The sequence below is a fragment of the Podarcis bocagei genome (genome assembly GCF_964188305.1).
Source record: "Podarcis bocagei genome assembly, chromosome: 3".
In the NCBI taxonomy this organism is placed as follows: Eukaryota; Metazoa; Chordata; class Lepidosauria; order Squamata; family Lacertidae; genus Podarcis; species Podarcis bocagei.
The window spans coordinates 22,487,221-22,499,191 of NC_138127.1; the positions used below are offsets into that span (position 1 = coordinate 22,487,221).

An 11,971-nucleotide genomic window follows, 5' to 3' on the forward strand; every position below is an offset into this window, starting at 1 on the left:
CCTTATTGATGATGTCCCTTAAATTTCCCGGGTTTCAAAGAAAGCAGCTCCTCTCACTCACTCCCTGCCAGCCAGGGAGGAGGGAGGCTCCAACTGTGTTGCTTGGTTGCCCAGCCCGCCCCCCTCTGGCCTCCTCTCACCAGCCTTGGCCCCCGGGAGCCCCTCCCCGCCGGGACTGGCGGGAGCCTCGGGCCCTTCCGCCGCCATCCTCCTCGCGGCCGCCAAACTGAGTGTCTCTGCCTGGGGTAGCATCTTTGTAGCTTGAACTTTGTTTTGCGCGACAAGTGGTTGCTGCTTGTAGTTATTTAATTGCAGTGTTTCATCAGCTTGAGCAGCAACCTCTGGAAACAAAGGGCTAAAAACCGGCGCTGCTCTCCAAAATTATCTGGTCCCTTTTAACTTCGTATTTCAGGTGGTTGACTAAAATCCCTTATTTTGGCTGCTGATTCCTTATTTTCGAGGCTGCTGGTCCCTTATTTTCAAATCTGTAAGTTGACAGCTATGGTGGTGGTGATGGTGAGGAAGGAGCCAGCTGCTAGGTTGGTGCTGGCAGTGTTGGGGGACTCACCCTGGTTGACAGCTTTATATTGGTTCCTAACCCCAGAGTCATCCGCGACTGGACCCTAATGGTCAAGGGTACCTTTATCTTTACCTTAAAAGTGTGCAAAACGTGCCATATCTGTCTGGAAGAGTGATTGCACAATGTGAGGACCACAACTGGGCAGGGTTAGGCGTGGGGAAGCTCTCCTATATCCAAGTTCGCTATCAGGGAAGGTTGTAGCATTTCGGACTTTGTGGATAGAGAAATGCATTTCTGTCTCAGAACCCTAGAACTTACAGACACCCAATGAAGCTAAATGTTGGAACATTCAAGATGTAAAGTACTTTTTCACACGGCACAAAGTTAAACTATGGAACTCACTCCCACAGGAGGTAGTGAGGAGGACCACCAACTCAGATGGCTGATTGGGCAAATTCATGGAGGATAAGACCTATCCATGACTACTAGTCACGATGGCTATTCTGTGACTCCATGGTCGGACGCAGCAATATTTCTGAATACCAGTTACTGGAAACTGCAGGAGGATAAGGGGCTCCTGTGCTTGGGTTATACTTGTGGGTCTCCCAGAGGCACCCCATAGGGTGGCCATTGACACTGGACTGGATGGGTTATTGGCCTGATCCTGCAGGCTCTCCTTACCAATTCCACCAACTAATATGAAGGAGGCACAGCAGGCGATTGAAAAATGATTCAGCAGCTCCCACTGGCTCACGTGTTATAATAATTTCTCCTTACATGTGACTTTACAGATCAAACTGAAAGAAAACAGGGGCTGCATTATCTTTCCTCCTTGCACATATCGGGAGATGAGCTGCCACATTCTGCGCTAACAGGAACTTCTTAATGACGTGCAACGGCAGCTGCACAGATAAGTACCTATACTGTAACTGACTTGCCTACTCAGAAGTAAATCCTACTGAATTCAGTGAGACTTACTCCCAGGTAAGTGAGGTTAGCATTGCAGCCTAAAACCCTCTAGCTTGCCTTTTCTTTCATATGACACTTTCTTAACCCACAATCATCTTTGGAACACCTGAAATTAAGGTTTGGAGCAGACCTGGAGAAAACTGACCACCTTCAGGCAGTGTGTGCATCTCCCCAACCTGAACAGAATTTGCATTAAGCTACTTTTTTTTAAAACTCCTGATGTTATTTTTTTAAAAAATGAGGGGTTTAATTAACAAGATTTGTTGCTAGGACCAGTCCCCAGCTGAAATCTTCAAAGCAGAGATCCTCTGTTCACTACAAAATTAAAGGTATATACGGCATTTAGTTGTCTATCTCCAAATTAAGGATGTTAAGGGAAATCTGTGCAAAAATCATATTAGACAGGTAGACACCTATGTTTTTAAAGCTCCTGGTTACTTTCCCAAACCAATTTTTATCCAATTGGAAAGGAAAAAACGGTGAGGGAAGGTGTCTAGAAAAACTGTGTTTTAGATAGTCTCTCTCTCTACAAATTTGATTTTGGCAAAGTCATCTTACTCAGATATAAACACACACCATCTCTGACTGAAGTGTCATAGGCATCCATGCTGTTCTGTTGTACAAGCTGAAGAGGTGGCTCATCTGTCTGAGCTTCTGAAGAGCTTCTTAGCTAATGGCAGATACTTAATGAGCATTGATAACCACTTGATATTGCAAGAACCTGGACCTGCAGGAAACCTCCCTCCTGCCAGGATGGGGGTTAAAAGAATCCATTCTGTAGTTTTAATCTAACCGGATAAATAATAAAGGGTTTGCATTTCAGGGTTTGGTAATCAGGAAGCCCTCATAATAACCTCACTTACAGTGTGTGCTTGTTTTTTGGCAAGTGGCTGATCTTAGGAGTCTAAAGGGTTAAGAAGGAATAGGATTATTATTTTAAAAAAACAAAACAAGCATACACACATTGTTCCCTCCTCTGAAAAATGAAATGCCAAGCACCACGAAAATGATGGAGAACATTCTGCAATATGGCTCCCTACCCCCTACACCCCAGGGAGTGAGAAGAAGAAACACATTAAGAAATTTTCTCTGGCAAAAAAGCATTCTGGGTTTTATTTTTATTTTTGGCTCTGCTCTAATGAAAAACCTCCTTGGGCATCCCCAGCCCTCCCTGCTGAAGCACACCTACCTGCCATGTAAGGCTTTGAAATAGGGGGAAAACTTGAACTGTGCTCATAAATTCACTGGAAGCCAGTAGGCCACTTCTACTTTGAGTGACACACAAAGAAAAACTCAGATTGTGGGGTGGGTAAGTGGGGAGGGATTAGAAGGAAGGAGACTGAAAACTGAGTTTAAAAGTTACTGCTACCTATCTATCTATTGACGCACGGTAACACAATTTCTGTATTGCTCAGTGGTTTAGCCAATAAATTGCCCTGGTCACCTTGCAATAGATGGCAATGCTTTGGGTTGGCCCAAATACAGGGAAATGAAAAAAGTCTCATGTAAAGAGTTGTCCAATTAACCCAAATGTACATATCATTTCCATTTAACCAGCCCCATCATCTGGCATCCTCACATGCGTCACCTGACTTTTTTTTTTTTAATTCCCTTCATTTGCTTCTAGGTCTAGCTTGCTATTTATTAATCACTGTTGCCCATATATTAAAGGAGACTGCAGGGTACTTGGGATTCAGCTCATTGAGTAGCAATTAACTGAGCTTGACTTCAGCCATAAACTTTTACCTCCAAGTCCTGCTTTGATATATGTATCAACAAGTCCAGGAGACTGAAGCTCAATTTCAGATTCATGATTGAACCAACAGGAGCGAAGCTCTGCTATTTATAAGCCTTTCAAATTGAGAGAGAGAGAGAGCCTCTCTTGGTCTTTGAAACTTACTGCTTGCTTTTAAAAGCCAGGTTAACCTAACACTCCATACGGCATGTTAATGATTCATACATCATTAAAATTTCAGATTTTTTTTAAAAAAAACCAGTAAAATGAAATTCAAATCACTAAATCTTCTATAATTTGGGTGTGGTGAATAGGAGGGTGGATTTTGATTAAAAAGTGAATGCATCACCTATATGCAAGCTTAATATTCTGTCCAACTGCTCAGTACTCTGTACCATTTAAATTAAAAACTGAGATATACTCTTATCACTGCAAGTCTAATACAGAGTCACTTTCTCAACTAAAAAAAGGGGAGAAAGCAGACAAATATCATAGAGATATTTGGAAACACAAAGCAACTTCTTGATCACAGCACATCAACTGTGAACTCTCTTCCAAGGGAAGATTTGCTTGGGATCTTCTTCGTTATCTCTTAAGTGCTGAGCAGAGTCTATCTAGTAGTTAATTTTTAATTGTTCTCTCCTGCTGTTTTACCATTCAGGCTATATTTGAGCTGGTTGCTAGAGTGCCTTCTAGCATTGCTCTTCTTTCTGCTGCTGCTTTGTATTGCTAGGAGGTTGTATTTTCTGGGTTGGGCGAGATAAACTTCCTCCAGGGAAGGAACTACCTTTCAGAGAGCTGCTCTCTGAAGGTACCCTTCTCTGGGTACAGTGCTATGGTGATGTTTTGTTAATGGTGCCTTGAATGTGAAGAAAATAAATAAGTGCAGCAGTAATCAGATTGTCAACTGAAGTGATGGAGCAATGGAGATATACAAATACATAGAAGAAAAGAAGGTCCTATGTGTTCTTCCTAGAACGGTATAAGAACGGGGCGGTATAAGAAATATATAATTTATTGCATCACATATCCTGTACCAACTACAAGAATGCTAGTGTGGGTTGAAATATTATAGAGATAGAAATGAAACTTCCAAATGATGGTTCCTTATTAAATAATATGGAACTGATTTGGGCCCTACTATACTTTATTAAATTACGCCACCCCCCTCCATCCCTCCCCCAAAATCATTTAAATAATCATGGATTTCTTGGTTGATGAAATAGCATTTTAGGTGCATTTATACATAAATCTGTTCCAAGCAGTTACTTCTGGTGAGTTGTCAAGGGGTGGTGGTAGAAATAGGATGCTTTTGAATACAAGGAGACAAAACCATCTCAGACTATAGCGACCTTGAAAGAAGAGCACATTGAGCTCCTGTCATATATGAGCGTGTGAAAATAACAAAATGTAACATTAATGAAAGGGCATTCATTTCACTGCATTGCTAAGATAAATGTCTGCCAACCGTGTGCCGATATTTGTTTGCTACCCACAGCTTTATTCTTTGATTGGTATTTTGACTCTCAAATCTTTTCATCATTTTATGAGTATGTTTGAAAAATTCAATACGATAAGTATCTTTCACATCATCTAGAGAGATGTGCGTGGGATCTTCTGCCACATTACAAGAAGGGGCCGGGCGTAATTTGCACCATGAGGAGGGAGGAAGGCAAGCCATCCAACCACATCAACAACTCTTTCTAGTTAACTGCATTGATGCTGCTGCTATTTATCTCTGGCTGCCTCCATTTAAACAACCCTTTAACCCTCTGGATTTTAATTGGTCCAATCTACTCCCTATACTGGGTAGAGTAGTATGGGATGTAAGCATGGGATTAATAATAAGACCTCAGACCAGATTTCTCCCAGACAACCACACTCTTACTTAAGGTTTTAGTAAGATAGCAGTAAGTTTTAGTAAGTTAAAACCGTTTTTGAGAATATTATTTTTTTAGAAAACACACACACCTTTTGCCATTTGGATAGCTTCCCACAAGAGCACATAAAAAATAAACACAGGTAAATACACCTAGTTGCACTTTCTTTTCTTTTTCTTTTTTGCTGTACACATTTTACTCCAGTCTTTTTCTTTTTCTTTCTTTTGACAAAGTAATAACCATAAATAAATAAGAATAAAAATGTGTACCCCACCACTGAGACCATTCCATTGTCACTATCCAGCCTCCCATAATTTCAACACCTCTTGCGATGGTTTGACCCCTTTCCGTTTTAACAGTACAAATTCTACAAACACCTTCCATATCTCCTCAAAATCATTTCTCCTGCATATTCCCCGTTTTACCTTAATGGCACATGTTAATTTATCATTAATAGCTATATCCCACACCTCTTTATACCATTCATCCATTTTATATTCTGCTTGCCCCTATCACTTCTTAGCTATGATAATTCGTGCAGTTGTCAGTAAATTTGTCAGCAAGTCCTTCATAGCCTGTGGACCTTCCACCCCATCGTACAGTGGTGCCCCGCAAGACGAATGCCTCGCAAGACGGAAAACCCGCTAGACGAAAGGGTTTTCCGTTTTTGAGCTGCTTCGCAAGACGATTTTCCCTATGGGCTTGCTTTGCAAGACGAAAACGTCTTGCAAGTGTTGCGATTTTTTTTCACTCCCCCCCCTTTCTAAGCCGCTAAGCTGCTAATAGCCTTTTAGCCGCTAATCTGCTAAGCCTTTAATAGCCGCTAATAGCCTTTTAGCCGCTAATCCGCTAATCCTTTAATAGCCGCTAAGCCTTTAATAGCCGCTAAGCCTTTAATAGCCACTAAACCGCTAATAGCGCTAATCCGCTAAGCCGCTAATAGGGTTGCTTCGCAAGACGAAAAAACCGCTAGACGAAGAGGCTCGCTGAACGGATTAATTTCGTCTTGCGAGGCACCACTGTAAATTGATAACAATGCTACCTCTGAACTTTCGGTCAGCTTTAACCCAGTGATTTCTGTTATCTCCTTAAACACCCTTTGCAAAAAATAAATAAATGTACATATTTACACCCCAGTTGCACCTGTTCTAGAGTGTTTTCACAACCAAGACAATACTTACCAATTTGCATCCCTCACTGTCTGGTTCAAACCAGATCCCCACCCCCTGAAATTTGCCTCTGGACCACAAACAGCCCATGTAATGGTGGGATAGAGCTGAGGAGCTGCCTCCCCAGCATTGGCATTGCCACAGCATACCTGGATGGAGCTGGGTCAGGGCAGGGTGCAGGTGAGGTCAAGGGATGTGCAGGCATGCTTGCATCACCAGACTGGCAACCACATAGCCCCAACCTTACTGCTGCCCAGCTTGCCCCCCAGGACACAGGAAGTGTCATGTAGGCACCTCTGCCCTACCACACAAGCTGTTACTGCTTTGAATGCCCCCCCCAACATCCCACCATGCTTGAATTATTGGTGGAGGGGGAGAGCTGTGACATTGAGTGCCCTTTAATGTAATTCACATGAACTTTTACCAAAATATGGCCGCCACCAAAGTCTTCTAAAGGCAGTAGATAAAATGGGCAGCACAGAAAAAGGTAATGAACTAATTCCCCTCTGGCTTTCTTGTAATTTGAGCCCTGAAGCCACATCCACCACTACTAAGATGTTATGTCTGACTTCATTCCATTGTGTGTCCAAGCAGATCATTTTATTATTTGCCCAAGTAGATGAGAAGAAAGGTGGGCAGGAAGGACAAAGAAAAGACTATCTCCATCCGGCTGTGTATTGTATTATCATGCTGAGAGCCTCTTTCTGCATCAGTTTGCACTTAAAGGAGGGAGAAAAGCCAACATGAAAATTCATTTTCATGCATGTTTCTCCTAACTTACATATTTTTGTATGCAATTTCACCCAAGACATGTTTTTGCAAGTTGTTTTGTCTAATATAAACATTCCGTATGTTTTTTTTATTATTGGAGAATTGCACTACCCCAAAAAATAGGAAAACGTAGATTTTGAAAAATGGCCACATTTCATTTTTTTTTGTTTGAGAAGTGTAAACTTGGTAGGTTTGTATTAAAATGCATACTGCACTGACTTTCTCAGCCATCTCTTAATTAGCAGGGTGTATTCCTAGTCCTTGCCTTGCAGCATCTGCACCTTTAAATGGTTATTCATCCAGAACTCAATGTGGTCACGTCTTGCTTAGGTAGACCCTAACCAGAGCCTGCATTCAGTGCCAGGGCTCAGTTCAGAAAGGAATTTTGGCTTTTAAAAGAGTTCAGATATTTCTCCCTTCATCCTTGCATAGTTGCAACTATTCTGTGCACATCTGGTATCAGGGCAAAATATCCATGACAAAGAGCATTTTTTCAAAGCAAGTTCCATAGGATGAATCAAACAATGAATGTACTAAGAGGATGGGGCAGAGATTTAGAAAAACCCTTGGCCAGTGCTACTTAGGTGAATGTGGGCAAAATTTATAATATATGAAAATTATATTTAGTTTTCTGTCATTCCGAGTAGCTTTCAGAATTACGCACAAATTTTGATAGTATCACAAATTATTAGAACACTCTTTGAATTTTTCACAAAACTTTCCTTCATCAAGATAACCTAAGCATACCAATTGTATGTTCAGACTCTGCATTTATGTAATCACTACAGTCTGCAATCAACTACATGCATAACCATCTGCAGGTAGGAAAGGGCTCTCTTTTCATAAATAAAATCAACACAGCAGTTAGTTTGTTTGGGGGTTTTTTTACTCATACTAAAGCACATAGCTGCCATTCATTAGAATACTGCATGCGTTAAAAGCATAGCCGATATTTATATAACAACTAACAGACACAGATTATGCACTAACAAAAGCTTCTGTATGGCACACATGATCATATTAAACTGCAGCCCTAAATACTGTTCCTAGGGAGTGAACCCCATGGAACACAGTGGGCTTTCTCTCTGAGTAAGCAAGCATACATCAGATTGTGATGCACATGAAAGAAGTCGCTTTCCTCTCCAAAAGCTACACAGGAGTGCATTGGCGGCCTCCAATGTGAACTGGCAAACCCCGCTGAAGATCTAACGTGTTGCTTTACTGCATTGCTTCCACTTGGCTACACCAGTCAGCTCAGGTTTGAGTAAAATCATTGACTGAACTGCACAAATAACACATTGACCTGAATTTTCCCAATGCCTTTTTGGTACTCCCGTAGCCTGGAGCAAAATATTAATGTTTAGGTACAGGGGGGAAAGCTTTTTTAAATGGGTTGGCTGCCATGTCTAACATTTTTCCAAGTTTCTAGGCAATTGCCTTGCTTTTTCCAAAAAGACAGCTGGGTAAATGGATACAAATATACCCAGAACTGCTGAAAATATATCACACAACTCAGTGCAGAAAAAGGGTTTGGCTTTATAACGCTGCGTAGCAGATCTCAAAATATTTTTTCCTTTTTTAAAAATCTAGATCAAAGCTGTCAGAACAAGATTCTTGATAGCTGCTTTAATAAATAGCCAAAAGATGGATTGACTGACATGTTTTTAAAGAAGCAGGTATGAATCACTCTGTCATAGGGCCAGTTCATGTGTGTCCCACTGTCAAAATTTTACATGCATCAAGGAATTAGAATAACACATATATGAGAGCATGAGGGCGCAACCTGCAAATTTGTTCTTGCAGAGTGCATGGGATGGACATGGGTGTATACATGGCTTCTATATCTCATGGCACATTGAGTTTGAACACAGAAAATCGCAACTGAACTAGTCCCAGCTGGAATGATAATACCTTTGTCCCATTTGCTCATCCATCCATGCCCAGTCACAGACAACCAATTGGTTTGAATTCTAATAATACATTGGACAACATGTGGTTCCTCTTTGTCCTTAGCGTCTCTCATCCAGGCAAGTAAAATCATGCCATGCATTTATTTGTGTGGATTCAATTGTTATTTTGCCTACTCATGAAAGGCTGTTCTAAACAGTATCAAGTAGGTGTAGGTGTCTGTAGTGATGGGAAAAGGCCTTTGCACATTCGAATTCCATGTGACTTAGAACCCATGAGGCAACTGCCTCAGGCGGCAGGATCCACAGGGGCAGTAGATCTGGCCTCCAAGGAATGCAATGCCCACTGCTGCTGTTGTAGTGGTGGCGGCAGCAGCGGCGGCACACTCCTCAGAGGCCGGATTTGCCCCCACAATGCCTCCTCTACAGCAGTCTCTTGGCAAATAGGAGGTGCTGCTGGCCTCCTCCCGTCCTTGTTCCTGATGTAATCTTTATTCCCCCCTTGTTTCTGATGTAGATCTCCACTTGCTCCCTCTTCCCTTGTGGGGATAGTGGGAGGTGCCATTTTGTGGTTAGCCTCAGGTGCCATAATGCCTTGGGCCAGCCCTGACCCCAGTCATGCAGGTTTTCAAGTCATATGGAAGCCTTTGAGTGTGTATATGAAAGCTCCTCCCTTGCAGTTATTTGCAACGCACCAGGGGAGGAAGGGCTCCTCTGTATGCATAATACTGTACTCCTTGTCTGTGCTGGCAGACATATCTTCTGAAGAGGGATTACACAGAAACCGTTTATACTAGCTTGCATGCAAGATCTGGGAAGTGTGGAGTGGCTGAAAGTAGACAGGACAGGGGATATAGGAGAAAGGAGGGGTTTTATCTTATTATGCAGATGAGAATAAATATATGGAGGAGGAAGCCTTTGCCCAAGGCCACACAGAAATGCAAATATCCCAAGGCCCATGCCTCATCAAAAATGTATGAATCCTTTCTATAGTACACCAAAGTATCCCCAAACCTTTTGCAAACGTAACTATCTTGTAAAAATAACTGCCAGGCACAGCAAAATGAACCCACAAAACAACACTTCAGGGGCTGAAAAACAGAAGAGAATGTTAAGTGCTATTCATCGAGTAGTAGAAAGTGTGTCAGTTGAGCGTGTTCACAAGATCACCCAATAAAGATAAACATAATCAGCAGAAGGAAGGGAGCTGAATCCAGAGTTGGCAAAGCAGAGAGTACCGCTTCAGTCTGTTGACGACAAATGGCCATTTCTAATGCTTGCCTACGTAATATCGCTCTGCAAGTTGAGCCCCTAGAAAACCGACCACTGAAACCTCAAGCCCATACTGCTCCACACTGCATTGCCTGTCTCATAGCAGAGAGTTTTTAATGTAGGGCAGCAGTAGAAGAAATGTGCCTCTCACCTGATTCTAAAACTTCAGCGCACTTTACCTCCTCAACCTGCTGCCTATATAGACTCACAATGCTTTTGAAGGAAGGCTTCCATTCCCACCCTTGTTCATCATATGCAGCATTGTTTTTGTTCTGCTGCTGTTTGCCTTCCTACAAAAACTACATTTTCCATCTTGCTGTCTACCGCGGCAGAATTTTAAATAATTAATTGCAAAATTATGGCTTTTTTGTTATGTTATCCTGCAACATTCACTTCAAAGCAAGGCCATTAAGTTCACTGTAAAGGAAGCACAATGCAAATTGGAGCGGGTGGGGATCATCAATGATGTATCATCTGAGGTCTGAAAACATCAATAACAGTGAACACTGATTCGGTTCACTGTTTTGGACATGGTGCAATTAAGTGCACACCGATAATTTCTAATCCCGTTTCCATCAGAATTCTCTGACTTTCCTAAAGTAGCCTGAATGAATAACCTATTAGCAACTAATAAAAACCATTTAATGAGCCTAATCGTACTGGGTTAAGTCCAGAGTGCAGCTTCAATGGACAGAAGGACCTCCTTATGTTCACAGAAGGGGCTTTTATCCAGCAGAGACTTCCACTGGAGGAACAAGGAGGGGGCAATTTCCAGTGGTTCTCCCTTATACCCATTTTTTTGTAACTCCCACACTGTCGTGTAGCGTCACCTAACCCTCCTGGGAAGCCTTTTCTTTAATAGCATAGAGGGGCTGCAGCGGGAAGGAGGAATCAGAGAAAATTTCCACACACCCCTTGCTCAGGGGAGAGGGAAGCTGGTGGCTCCAATAGCAGAACTGCTACCAAGGTGCAGTCAAGGCCTAGTCAGTAGGGTGGCCAGCTATGCATTGCCTAAAAAAAAAGAAGACCTGTGTTACCCCCCAAAAAACCCTGAGGCACCAATTTGCATATGGTAACTTCTATGTATAGGTACAAATTTAGAAGTAATTACTATAATTTAAATAGAAACACAGTATCTCTCACCATAGTTGGGAAGACGCCAGGTGACCGATGTGCTTGCTCAATCTGCTGCTAACTGTTGATCAACAGCTTGAAGGCTCCTGCTGTCCTTCTAGATGGTTCTTTATACTTAAACCTTGCTTGGGCCTTATCTGCATTATGCATTTAAAGCAGCATCATAGCACTTTAACAGCCATGGCTTCCTTCAAAGAATCCCAGGAGAGGCAGTGCTGAGAGGCCTCTCATTTCCCTCAGAGAGCTACAGAGTTCCCTGGGAAGAGGGATTGGTTGTTAAACTTCAGCTTCAGCAAAGTTACTGGGTCATGCATGTTCAGACCATGTACTCTTTAACCTACCATTTCTGGTAATCTATCCCAATGAAGAAAGAGTATAAAAATATCATGAATGTGAGATGTACTATTAATTACCTCACAACATGTTTTATCTCTTATGTCTCTTCTCACGATAATTTAGAACCATATATTTTCCCTTCAAGTATTTCTTCCTTTCTTTTTTAAAGAAAATGGTAGTAAAAAGAAACTGTGCTCTTGTGAACAACTGCAACAAAGTAATTAAAAGTATTAGGGGAAACACTGATATAATATGAGGTTAGAATGTTTACAGATCTT

At 42.0% G+C, this 11,971-nt stretch overlaps 1 long non-coding RNA gene across 1 annotated transcript in view; it reads right to left on the bottom strand.

Annotated features, from left to right (window-relative positions):
* LOC308583163 overlaps positions 1 to 11,768 on the bottom strand; it is a 102,961-nt gene extending 91,193 nt beyond the window's left edge. Inside the window, exon 1 of the long non-coding RNA XR_014006100.1 lies at positions 11,367 to 11,768. This is a non-coding gene — a long non-coding RNA (uncharacterized lncRNA). The remainder of the gene's footprint in view (positions 1 to 11,366) is intronic.
* Between the last annotated feature and the right edge of the window lie 203 nt (positions 11,769 to 11,971).